Source organism: Marmota monax, unplaced genomic scaffold, assembly GCF_021218885.2.
Source record: "Marmota monax isolate L192 unplaced genomic scaffold, Marmota_monax_Labrador192_F-V1.1 WCK01_AAM20220418_F8-fsc00011, whole genome shotgun sequence".
Classification (NCBI taxonomy): Eukaryota; Metazoa; Chordata; class Mammalia; order Rodentia; family Sciuridae; genus Marmota; species Marmota monax.
Genome location: NW_026693082.1, coordinates 11,017,935 through 11,031,837, shown reverse-complemented (window position 1 = coordinate 11,031,837; position 13,903 = coordinate 11,017,935).

Below are 13,903 nucleotides of genomic sequence, written 5' to 3'. Positions count from 1 at the left end.
AAACGCAAGAAATAAAATCAAGAATCAATAAATGGAGGGCTGGAATTGTGGCTCAGTGGCAGAGCACTTGCCTCACACATGTGAGGCACTGGGTTTGATCCTTAGCACCACATAAAAATAAATAAGTAAAATAAAGATATTGTGTACATCTGCAACTATATATATATATATATATATATATATATATATATATATATGAAAGAATCAAAATAGGATGGATTCAAACTTCAAAAGCTTCTTCACATAGAGCACTAATCTCTAATATATATAAAGAACTCAAAATTATGAATCACAGAAAGTAATTGATTCTCAGAGAAACTACACTGTGTCAATGGTTTTATATCATGTTCTTATTACAAATTATAGTAGGAAAACAGGAAGAAAACAGTCAAGAAAAAGATATACATTTTTGTTCAGAGCAGAACTCAACTGACCACCATGTGTCTTAATGTGATGTGACTGTTCTTGACCAGTGAATATTCTACCCTGTGCTGAGAAATATAGTGGCCACTAGCTGCGTTGTATTTATGTAAATTAAGATAAATAAAAAAAATAATTCTTCAGTTTCACTGGTTGCATTTCAAATGCTCAATAGCAACATATGGTCATTACTGTACTGGACAAGGCAGATAGATATAGGGTATTTTCATCATTGCAGAAAGTTCTATTGGATAATGTCTGATCCTACAACTTGCCATGATAGTTTACTTCTTTTTTATTGTTTAAGTTTGTTTTTTTAATTTATTCTAATTAGGTATATATGACAGCAGAATGCATTCTGATTCATTGTATACAATTGCAGCACAACTTTTCATTTCTCCAGTTATACACAATGTAGCATCACACCATTTGTGCAATCATACATGTACCTAGAGTAAAGATGTCCATCTCATTCTACCATCCTTCCTGCTCATGCCCCAACCCATCCCCTCCCCTCTTTGCCCAATTAAAATTTCTCCATTTTTTCCCATGCCCAACCATTATGGTTCAGAATCCACTTATCAGAGAGAACATTTGGCTTTTGGATTTTTGGAATTGGCTTATTTCACTTAGCATGATATTATCCAACTCCATCCATTTACCTGCAAATGCCATAATTTTATTCTTTTTTAATGCTAAGTATATACCACAGTTTCTTTATCCATTCATCCATCAAAGGGCATTTAGATTGATTCCACAGTTTAACTATCATGAATTGAGCTTCTATAAATATCAATGTGGCTGTGTCACTAGAGTACTATGATTTTAAGTCCTTTGGGTGTATACCAAGGAGTTGGATAACTGGGTCAAATGATGGTTCTGAAGCCAGAATTATAGGTAAATTGAGTCAGATCAGATCAAGGAGGACAATTTGGGTCTGGGAAGTTGGAGAGAGATTGAAATGTTAATTCCTTCAGAGCCCTTCTTCCACCCTTATCAAGATAACCTGCTTCTGCTCCAACCTGTTGCTAAGGTAACCTGTCTCAGGGATTGTCCTTCCCTATAGAGAGTTGTTAATTATGCCCCTATCCTTCCCAGGTCACTCCAACTTGGCCCCTCCAGCCCACCGCTTCTCACTTTTTGGCCATCCCACCAAGCATCTCCTGGGTAGTCATGTACTCAGGAAGGAGAAAGATAAAGTGAAGAGAGCAGAACAAAGGAAGCCTAAGAAGTATACAAAAGGCAAACTCCTCACTTCTTGGAATATCAGGATACCAGCTATGTCCGCCTTCTCCCTCCTGGGAGAAGTCTATGTTTTATATGCTTGCCTCAGCGTGCTTCTCTAATGTTATACTTCAACATGTGAGGGAGCAGAGCTTGTTACCAGTAGCCAGCAGTATCATATTCCAAGTTTTCTAAGGAATCTCCATACTGCTTTCCAGATTGGTTGCACCAATTTGCAGTCCCACCAGCAATGTATGAGTATGCTTTTCCCCCACATCCTTGCCAACACGTATTGTTGTTTGTATTCTTGATAACTGCCATTCTGACTGGACTGAGATGAAATCTTAAGAGTAGTTTTGATTTGCATTTCTCTAATTGCTAGAGATGATGAATATTTTTTCATATATTGGTTAATCGATTGTATATCTTCTTCTGAGAAGTGTCTGTTCAGCTCCTTAGCCTATTATTTTTACTTAGCTTAACTTACATAAATCACAATGCAGGTAGTGGCCACTATATTTCTCAGCACAGGGTAGAATATTCACTGGTCAAGAACAGTCACATCACATTAAGACATATAGTGTTCAGTTGAGTTCTGCTGTGAACACAAATGCGTATCTTTTTTTTAAACTGTTTTTTCCTAAGTTATTTTATGACTGTAATTTGTAATAAGAACATGATATAAAACCATCGACACAGTGTAGTTTCTCTGAGAATCAATTACTTCATGTGATTCATAAAGAAGATCTACTGATTAATAAACAAGGGAAGTTTATCCAGAAATTATTTTTTTCTTTCTTATCATCCTTTTCTGGGATCAGGCAATATTCCAAAGCTAGAACCATAACAAATAAAAGATCAAGTTGGAGTATATTAACAGGTGCCTTAACCAAATGTTTGTCATTTAATTTTATAAACATTCTTTTTACTTAAAATCATGTAAACTCTACCTTAGTTTTATTTTTGTTGATAAAGTTGTATGTTGAACTTTATAAGCAAATTGATACTCTTCTTCCCTAATTTAAGAATTTACCTCTCAGATTAACACCAGCATTTGTGAAGTTCTCATTTCTGAACCAGAGCTTTACCAGCACCCAGAACAGAATTTATCTAGGGTACATTGCTTTGTTTCTTGCTTCCTGACTGAAAAACTCCATTACAGGAATGAACCTGGAATATAATTAGCTGCCTATCTTCTATCTTCTTTCCAGAAAATAAGAACTAGTTCATTCATGCAGCACTGCATTCACAGTTCTGCTTTTTTTTATATTACTAGAAACAATTTTTGTCACTAGTTTCCTTCATTGAGTAGGGTAACATTTTCCCACATCCTGAAGTGTTTTCCTTCATATATCTGCTCAACTGATGAAACAACATTCTATATTGTGATTCAAAATTCCAGAGCTGTGATAGGAATAACATTAGATACACTACTTAAGATGTTGATTTTTCAAGTAGAAATTTTCTGGGAGATATATTTTCAATTACAATTAATTGAGAAAATACATAGCTAGAAGTGTGACTCATTTTGGCTTCCAAATCCAAGAGAATTCATTTAGAACAAATTACAATTATTTTTTTTTCTGAAGCTGTCAGGGAAAATTGTTTAAAAAAGGAAGAGAAGTGAAAAGTTTGCAATTGAGGCTAGAGGGAGGGAAAATAAGCTAGTGAGCTAGAAAGAAGCGTTTGATGGCTTGCGGCTGTGCCGATCCTTTGAGAAAATAATCTGAAAATGTATTTACACTGTAAATTAAAACCAATTCAAATAAACAGTGATGAAGTAATATGGACTGTATAAATAGGATTTGGAAATAAGGGAATATTCCAGGCAATATCTGGGATGATTAAAATCATATTTTCAGTATTTCTGTTTGCTTGGTTTGAATGCACAGTCAATGTTTTATTCCATGAGAAACAGATATCGAACTATGTTTAAGTTGCCTACATTTTACAGAAAGCTGACCATTTTACAGGGGAAAAAAAAGTTCAAAAACAAGTATAAATTTGCTTTGTTGGTAAGTCAAGAGGAAAAACCAATATAGAAATTTCTGAGATCCCATTTCAAGTTTCTATCCATCTCAAGCCAAGACCAAAGCAAAAGTGAAGAGTAAACACCTCACAACATTGAACCTCACCAAAAGAAATAAAGGCAAATAACCTCCTCTAGCTGGGATGGTCAGAGCAGGGTTTGTCTTCTCAAATATGTTGTGGTCCAATGTTTCAGCCTCTAAATATTCATAAAATGCAGCATGCTGAGGGTTAACCATCTGTCAGTTCAAAAACAGCAATGATTTTCGTGTGATAAGTAAAATGCAATTTCTAACTCATAGCTGTGAATTAATAATCCGTAGCAATGAGGCCCAAGGGTATTTCAGGGTGGAACTGATTCAGAACTTATTCTTTTAGATTTTGATTTAGATCATTAATCAGAAATATTTTGTTTAATTATTCTTTTTTTTACAAGCCATATATTCATTTCTATTTCAAAACCACATTTTGGGAGAAAGATACCAATAGTTTAATTTTTTTTCTGAATATGGTTATGTTCCTTTGGGGATAACTATTATGATTTAGATATTAGGTGTCCCACAGAAGCTCATGTGTGAAACAATGCAAGAATATTCACAGGTGAAATGACTGGGTTATGAGAGCCTTACTCTTTTAGGGTAATGAGTGATAACTGAAGACAGGTTAGGGTGTGGCTGGAGGAGGTGGGTCACTGGGGGCATGACTTTGGGGTATATATTTTATATCTGGAGAGTGGTCTCTCTCTCCATGTCTCTCCATCTCTATCTATCTCTATCTCTATCTCTATCTCTCATCTATCTCCCCTTTCTGATCTTCATATGAGCAGCTTCCCTCTGCCACACTCTTCCACCATGATTTCAGGCTTACCTCCAGCCCTGAGGAATGGAGCCAGCTGTCTATGGACTGAGACCTCTGAAACTGTGAGCCCACAAATAAACTTTTACTCCTTTAAAATTGTTCTTGTCAGGAATTTTAGTCACAGCAGTGAAAAGCTAACTAAAACACTGACTGTCAGACTTTCCCATTGGTAAGCTGGTAAGCTGTATGGTAGGGCTTGGACTCATGGAAGCATGTTAGGTGGGCAAGAGCTACATAAAGTCATAAGACTTATTGCCCCTTTCTATTATGTACTTATCCTGTCATTATTCAGTAAGTGCTTCCCTAGGTTTCAGGACCACAGCAGTGAACAAGGGAGATGTTCTCACAGAATTTACAATCTTATCTCTGCTTTTACTATAGTGGCTGTGAACCCATTTGATCGATTATTTCATATTCTTTTTTCAACTCTAAATTTAAAACAGTGACATTTTAAACTAACCTTTCCTCTTACACAAATGCCCACACTGAGGTACCGTCAACATCCCATTGACACCCGTCATGACAGGGTGCTGCAAGGTGTCCACTCACTAGCCACCTCCACAGGACCTCTTCTTGCTGCCCTCAGAGAGGCCATGTCCTCTGTAAGAACAGGACTTTTGGAGTTCTTGGTTCCTTTTGCTGCTCCTCACTTCTTCTAGCTTTGCTTCTCCCAGTAGCTGCAGGAGACCTAACCCTTCAAATGTGCTTAGAATGCTTCTGTGATACAACTGGGCTTTTTTTTTTTTTTTGGCAACATTACAAAATATGGAGGTGGCAGGGGCTTAATTGCAATTTCATAAGGGTATTATTTCTGGAACCAGATCCATTTTTCCTCATCAATCTAAAATTGTGCATTTTAAAAGTCCATTCAACATTAGCAAGCTGCTACTCTGGGCCAGGCATTGTTACAGAAACTAGGATAGCGTAGTAAAAGAAAACAGGCAAATCTCTTGCACTAAAGGACTTTACTTTCCAATGGAGGGATTAGAAAAGCAAAGGGATAGATATAGATATAGATAGATATATATGATACTGAGAGAAATAGTGGTAATGGCTATGAAGAACATTCAAAGTAGTAAGAGGATGATGAACAGTTGGGGGAGAACCTGCCCCATGTGCGGTGGTTGGGAAGGCTTCTGATGAGGTAACATATGAGCAGAAATCTGAATAAGAGAACAAACTCTGTGGCTATCAGAGCAGAAAGCTCCAGGCAGAGGGACCAGCAAATACAAAGGCTCTGAGTGAACATGTTTGGCTTGTATACTAGTTTGCTACAACTGTAACAGAATGCCACAGACTGGGGGACTTAAACAACAGAAGTTCAGGAGACTGGTTGTCCAAGATCAAGGTATTGGCAGATTCAGGTTCTCCTAAGGCCCCTCTCCTTGAGTTGAAGATGGCTGTCATCTTAGTGTGTCCTAAATGCTCTCACATGATGGAGATATTCTTTCAATTACGGTACTCTGCTTTACTTACAATGAATTATTATGCCTCAAAAGATGGCATTTAGACTTATACTGGGAACTTATGAGGTCATCTGACTGACCCAATAAAAGAGACAAAGACTTTTAGTACAGATTTGGTAATTATTCTTCCAGATAGGTCCTTCTAATTGTACTGTTAAGATAAATAAGATTATCAAGGTCACTTTCTTTTTCTTTGTAAAACAATTAGTATCTGGTGGTGATAACAAATGTATGTCTTCTGGGATAATGAAAAACAACTGTCCTACTGATTCACCATTGGCTGTTTTGTTTTGGAATAAAATTTCCAACTATTGCATCACATGCTAATCAATGGTATTTTGTCTCAAACAACTTAAAAGATTTTTATCTCAAAAGATAGAAATAAGACCAGCACAGTAGTGTTTTTCCAGCCTATTTCCAGCTACTCTGGAGGCTGAGGCAGGAGGATTGCAAGTTTGAGGCCAGCCTCAGCAACTTAGCAATGTCCTCTCTCAAAATAAAAAATAAATTGATCTGGGGATAAAGCTCAGCAGTAGAGCACCCACGGGTTCAATCCCCACTACCACACACAAAGACTTAAAGTTGGAAAAATATTTGGTGGGTCAAATAGGGAGAACTCCTCCTCTGATGAAGACACCAGTGTCAAGATGTAGGTGAAGAATTTGAGTGAAATTATTTCTGAAATGAGAAGAAATATTTCTAAGTTGACATTTTATAATATTATTTTTTAAGTATGATCATGTAACCAGGTCAATACTAACTTACTCAAGTAATTATCAACCATTTTATTAACATACATTATGTTCCAATATTAACATTGTCCAAAAAGCTTTTTAGTACTGTTTGCATTTTGAAAAGAGAATCATCTCGTATTTAGGGTTGTCTTTTAATTTATAAGTAAAATATTTTTAAATGCTAGAATTATTTTAAGTCCAAATTCATGAATAACATAACGTATGGTTTTACTAAATTGATTTCTATTTTTATTTTTTGGTACCAGGGATTGAACTCAGGGGCACACAACCACTGAGCCACATCCCCACTCTATTTTGTATTTTATTTAGAGACAGGGTCTTTCTGAGTTGCTTAGCGCCTCACCATTGCTGAGGCTGGCTTTGAACTCGTGATCCTCCTGCCTCAGCCTCCCGAGCTGCTGGGATTACAGGTATGTGCTACCATGCCCAGCAACTAAATTGATTTTTTGTCACTTTGGTATCATTGTGTGAGTGCTAATATGAAATTTTACAGATCAATATGATTAATCTTTGAGCACAAGCAACCCAATACAGTGCTACATATACAAAGGCTCATTCAACAGAGTTCACTACAGTAATTCAGTGTGTTTGATTTAGATTGTTCCAACATGGATCATAAAGAAGTGGTAGAGCTTAGCAGAGAGCGTGAATACTACAAGGCCGGACAAGATTTGCTGCCTGGAAGAGCCAAGATCAAACACACTGCATTACATTGGGAAAGAACCACAGCTCACGCACCTGCACAAACTCAGGTTAACTCCAAAAGTTCTCTGTGCAGGTTGGCATTTTTCTATGCTGAATTAAATAGGTTAGTATGTTTTATGCATTTTAATGCATATATTATTATATTCACAGAAGAACAAAATCAAGGAAATAAACAGTTCCTTTTCTGTTTCAATATAATGTTCAAATTTAAAGGAAAACTATCTTTTGGATCCTATGCAGTAATTATATCTTGTGTTTCATTTGTCTAACATTTGGTTTCTTGAGACCTAGGCCATCACTAACACATTATTATTCTATTTCATTTTACTCAGAGTGTTAGGAAGGACAGATGATCAACATCTCTCTGTACAATGAAAAAAAAATTATTTATTTCTAAAAGCCAAAGGGTGAGTGTTTGCAATTGTGAATGAATGTGACTGTTGACCCCCTAATTGATTTTCTCTTAGAAAATTATATATACTAATTTATCATTCCAAGTAAGCAGACAGCATAATTCCTCACTGAAATGAGTTAAATTGAGGTTAAATATTTGTTGTGAATGAGGAATATTTTTTTAAACACCAGATTATGATCTTTCAAAATCATTCACTTCCCCTATGATATAAAGAATAATAATTAGCATGACGGTTGATCTGATAATTAAATATTTCAGGATTAATTAAATATGAAGTTTAGTCTTCCTGACTATTTCAAGTGTAATGCTATTCTATACAGTTTGTTGAAATACGTCATCTGCTCTGACTTGTTATTCTCACTGAGAGATTCGATGTTGGCAGCACTATTTAATTTTGTGTCATTACTCAGTGTCAAAGGATTATGAGACCTTAAATTATATATTTATCCTTTAAGCCCTGGGTGGCTGAATTTATAGCTTATGAGAACATGCACTCTTCAACAACGAAAATGTGGGAAAACTAATTAAAGTTTAATAAGACTAGCAAATCAATGAGATTGATCTCTTCAGAAAAAAATTTCCCTTGCCAAATTTTAGAAGTGCTATAAAACTCGTTTTCAAACATTTATCAGCAAAAGCTTTGGAGATTCACTTATACACCAGAGAGATGCCATAGAAACTCGACGAAAAATAGTTTAGAAAATTGGAGTCTTCAGAGATGGTGCTGTTGCTATTTGCTGTTGCCAAGGCAAAGAAAGGAATCTGAGAAAAGGTACCAAGTTACAAAGATTAATGTTACCCAATTTGGAAATAAAATTAAAGGGGTATATGGAGCTGTTTGAATATTATTTCTCTTAATTATGCAATCTTCTTGAAGTTCCCAAGTCATACTTTGGACAAAAAGCTTAGTTGATAAAACATGTATTTGGGATAAACCCCTGTTCAAAAATGCAAAGTAGAATGTGCTTGTTCCTGAATTTAGTAAAAACATCAAAGTTACCTACTAAGCATCAAGAGTAAGGGAGATGAGATAGTAAGACAGTCTGCTTCTGATAATAAGGCAGGCAGGCTTTTTAAAAACCCTTTGCAACAGAATACCCGGATGCCAGGGAAATTTCAAGAAAATTATTTAAATGGGTAGTTTAGAGGATACAAGAGCAAGACACTACATAGGGCTCTTACATAAAGGGGGAATTAATATGTGAGCGGTAACCTAACTCTGAAGCTTCAGTCAACCTCAAGGTATCTGATTAGCAGGAAATGAGGGCCTTGTTTCTTTAATCATCAGCAGCAGCATTATTATTATTCCGAAGAATTAATTTATTGCTAAGCACCCTGCAAATCTACATCTGTTTCAGCTTCCATGTTTCCAGATAAAAGAGCTTTTCACCATAACAAGTTAGGATTCCTCACAACTCCCCCAGGGGTTCTGAAAACACATGGAGAAACTTCTCAGTTGGAGAAGTTTGTTCCTAGGTCTCTGTTCATAGCTTGTCTTTGAACCTACATGGATGAGTTAATAAATCTAATAAAATCAAAGTAAATTTAAATAAGATATTTGTTTGTATTAGTCAGCTTTTCATTCTTTTTTATATTTTTGGTGATGCTGGGATTGAACCCAAGGCCTTGTGCATACGTGGCAATCACTCTACCAACTGAGCCATATCCCCAACCCTAGTTTTTCATTCTTATAATAGCATAACCAATGCAGGCTACTTTATAAAGAAAGAGGTTTTATTTAGTTCTTGGTATTAGAGGCTGAAAGTCCAAATAGCTTGGCACAAATTCTGATGAGGGCTGCCCTGGGCTGCACCACACTATAGTGAAAATATGTTTGCAACTCTGTGTGTGTGTTCTCTCTCTCCTTCTACAGCCACCAGGACTCAGTCATGGGTGCTCTACCCTAATAACTTAATCTAATCACTTCCTAAAAACCTCACCTCTAAAAACCATGGTTAGGTTAGGTTTCTACCCTTTTAATCATTTTAACATAAGATTCTGGGGACTAAATTCATGCATGTCAGGGGAGATAAATTATATTCAGACTACCACAGTATCATTGGGACTTTTGGGTTAATGCGCTGCTAGACTGTATTCTAGAAACTGGTGAAGAACCCCTAGAGAGAGATCTGTGATATTTGCATGAAGCCTGAAACAGCAGCCCAGACCTGCTATCACAGCTTGGAGGGCTGAAGCAGAAAGATAGCAAGTTAGAAACTAGCCTGGGCAAATGAGCAAGGCCCTGTCTCAAAAGAAAAAGTGAAAGGGGTGGGGGTATAGCTCAGTGGTAGGAGTGAGTGCTGCTGGGTTTATTACCCGATATCTCAAAGGAAAAATCACATGAAAAGTGGCTAGTTTTCTTCCATTTGAAAGCAAGCTTCAAAAACAAGTGACTTCAAATGAACTGGAAATACATGTTTTTCCGAGCCTAACAAAGCTGAGGACCAAATCTCTTTCATCTGCCAGCTAGTTTCGCCATGGTATTATTATCTAAATGTACTAAGAAACAGCTGTCCTATGTCCTACTCTGAGAGCCTCCATGCTAGAGCCAACTATGTAAAATAAAGAAAATGATTAAGTAGTGCTCTGAGCTTCTATTCCTGCAGTACTGTGCTCAAATTTTTGCTTGATGGACGACTGGTTGTCTTTTGTTCAACTAACCAATGGTTGCAATTTATAACTCACTGGAAATTTTTTTGAAGTACATATTTTGGCTTTCGGTCTGACGGTTATAAAATAAACTAGAGCAATGTTCATATTTTTTTTTGCATTATTTCTGTCATGATTTTTTTTATTTTATTGGTTGTGCAAAACATTACAAAGCTCTTGATATATCATATTTCATACATTTGATTCAAGTGGGTTATGAACTCCCATTTTTACCCCGTATACGGATTGCAGAATCACATCAGTTACACATCCACGTTTTTACATATTGCCATACTAGTGACTGTTGTATTCTGCTATCTTTCCTATCCTCTACTATTCCCCCTCCCCTCCCATCTTCTCTCTCTACCCCATCTACTGTAATTCATTTCTCTCCCTTGATTTTTTCCCCTTTCCCCTCACATCCTCTTATATGTAATTTTGTATAACAATGAGGGTCTCCTTCCATTTCCATGCAATTTCCCTTCTCTCTCCCTTTCCCTCCCACCTCTCGCCCCTGTTTAATGTTAATCTTTTTCTCATGCTCTTCCTCCCTGCTCTGTTTTTAGTTGCTCTCCTTATATCAAAGAAGACATTTGGCATTTGTTTTTTAGGGATTGGCTAGCTTCACTTAGCATAACCTGCTCTAATGCCATCCATTTCCCTGCAAATTCCATGATTTTGTCATTTTTTAGTGCTGAGTAATACTCCATTGTGTATAAATGCCACATTTTTTTTATCCATTCATCTATTGAAGGGCATCTAGGTTGATTCCACAGTCTAGCTATTGTAAATTGTGCTGCTATGAACATCGATGTAGCAGTATCCCTATAGTACCCTCTTTTAAGGTCTTCAGGGAATAGTCCGAGAAGGGCAATAGCTGGGTCAAATGGTGGTTCCATTCCCAGCTTTCCCAAGAATCTCCATACTGCTTTCTAAATTGGCTGCACCAATTTGCAGTCCCACCAGCAATGTACAAGTGTACCCTTTTCCCCACATCCTCGCCAGCACTTGTTGTTGTTTGACTTCATAATGGCTGCCAATCTTACTGGAGTGAGATGGTATCTTAGGGTGGTTTTGATTTGCATTTCTCTGACAGCTAGAGACGGTGAGCATTTTTTCATGTACTTGTTGATTGATTGTATGTCCTCCTCTGAGAAGTGTCTGTTCAGGTCCTTGGCCCATTTGTTGATTGGGTTATTTGTTTTCTTAAGCAATGTTCATCTTGACAATTTCTGTTCATTAGCAGGATCTGAGATGCTGTACATTAACATTCCATATATTTTAACAAAATGTTCATGAAGCAGTGTGGTTTTCTCCTCCTTTCTTCCCTCTCTCCCTCCAACTTTCCTTTCCTTTTTCTCTTCTTTGTCTCCTTCTTTCTTTCCTCCTCTCTCTCTCTCTCTCTCTCTCTCTCTCTCTCTCTCTCTCTCTCTTTCTTTTTTGATACAGAGTCTCTCTCTGTAGCCTGGTCTGGCCTCTAACTACTGGGTTCTATCTATCCTCCTGCCTCAGCCTCTCCAATAGCTGGGACTATATATAAGTAGTTGCCACTGTCAAGATTACCATTAACCATACTTTACAAATTTTTAACATTTAAGTATCTTTAAATTTGCTGTATTATATCAAAAAAGCAAAATTTTTTTAGAGTTTTGAAAGCATCCCAAACCTCATCAATCAATCTCCAGAGGAAGTTGTAACCTTTGTGTATAATTACATATGGCTAAATCCACGCTTCTTTTCAGTCACATTACAACATCTATATTGTACCACTTAATTGTCAGCTTTAGGCTATGTATGAAGTTTGTCACTTTTTTTAAAGTTGTTAATGAGCATAATACTCTGTATAAAAACCAACGCTTAAAACAAATGATTAATTAATTGTGCCCATAAGTTTTCATCCTAAAATAATCACTATAATTTTTTTTCTTCTCTTATTTCACAATTATAGTAGTAATTAGCAAATACCAGCTGCACATTTGGTCTGTACCTCACTGCCCTTCAATTCCTTCCCCAACCCACACATCATTTTCCGTACCCACTTCCTTACCCTCACCACCCTTTGTTCCACTCTGTTACAGCCACCCTTATATTTCCCAACTGGATCCACTGCCATTGATTTTAACCTGCTGGTGTACTGCAATAGGGAGAACAAAAATTTGTTCTTAGATATCTGATCATGTTGAGGTTTAAGGAGCCAGAGGACATTTTTCTTGCTCCAACAACATCTTGTAATCTCAGTTATTTCTCACTTGTCCCTGAGATCTCCCCCACCACACCCCATAGGACAGGGTTTGGTTCTAGAGATGGTATCATCATGAACAATGTGCATCCAACTCTATGCATTTATTGAGTCCCACTCTCTGACCTGTCTTAGCATTGTGGGCAGTGATGGCTGGCCTTTGGACCAGATAATCTCATCTGCATCTTTGGTTAAACTAATAAGAGTTTCAGGAGAATCTTCAGCTGAGAGATAATTTCTATATATGTAAAAATGACAGACAATACCTGTCATTTACCTTCTTGGAATAGTTGAGCCATTTATGATGAGGTCGTAAGAATCCTTGGAGCAGAGAAGAAACACAATCAGATCTGTGTTTGAAAAAGGTAAATAAAGTCACCAGGCAAGATGAGTTGTAGAGAGCTAAAGGCAGGGAGAATTACTCAGAGGCTATTAGAACAGACCTGCAGAGAAATAAAGGAAGGCTTAAAATTAAGCAATTTACCACTAGAGGGCAACAGAGAGTTACAGCCCAATAAGTGTACACCCTCCACCTTGTTTCCCAAAGGTGTTTTGATGTTCATCAGAAAAGAGAACAGAACAGAAGCAGAGCACAGAAAATCCCATGCCCTTGGGCTTTGTTGGACTCTGTTGTGATCTTGGTAAAGGCAAGTCGGAAAGTCCTCTGTTACAGCTAGCTTGAGGCTGCCATCATGGTTGGGGCAAGCTGCAGATCAGGACACTGTCCAGAAACTTAACAGAGAGATCTGCAAAAGACACTACCATATTAGGATTTGAAAAGTTCCCACATATCCCTGGTGGCCTAGAAGGCTCTGCACATGCATGAGGCCACACGCTTGCTCAGAAGAGCTCAGAGAGGACCTAGCTATTGGCACAGCTCTGGTGGCACATGAGGCCCTGCACAGGTGTGTCACACACCCAGCAAGACAAGCCAAGGTCAATGCCTGACTGATTTGGCTGGTAATGACACAAGTGGATACTTTTTGATTCCTACGGCATATTACTTACACAGATAACAAAAGGAAGAGTAGCCAAGAGTGCTAGATAGCCCTCCAGGTTTTTATCACACATACCAAAAAGTACAACCATGAAACACAAACAATGGCAATGTGAGGTATGGGATATCCTGTTGGTGAGGATCCAA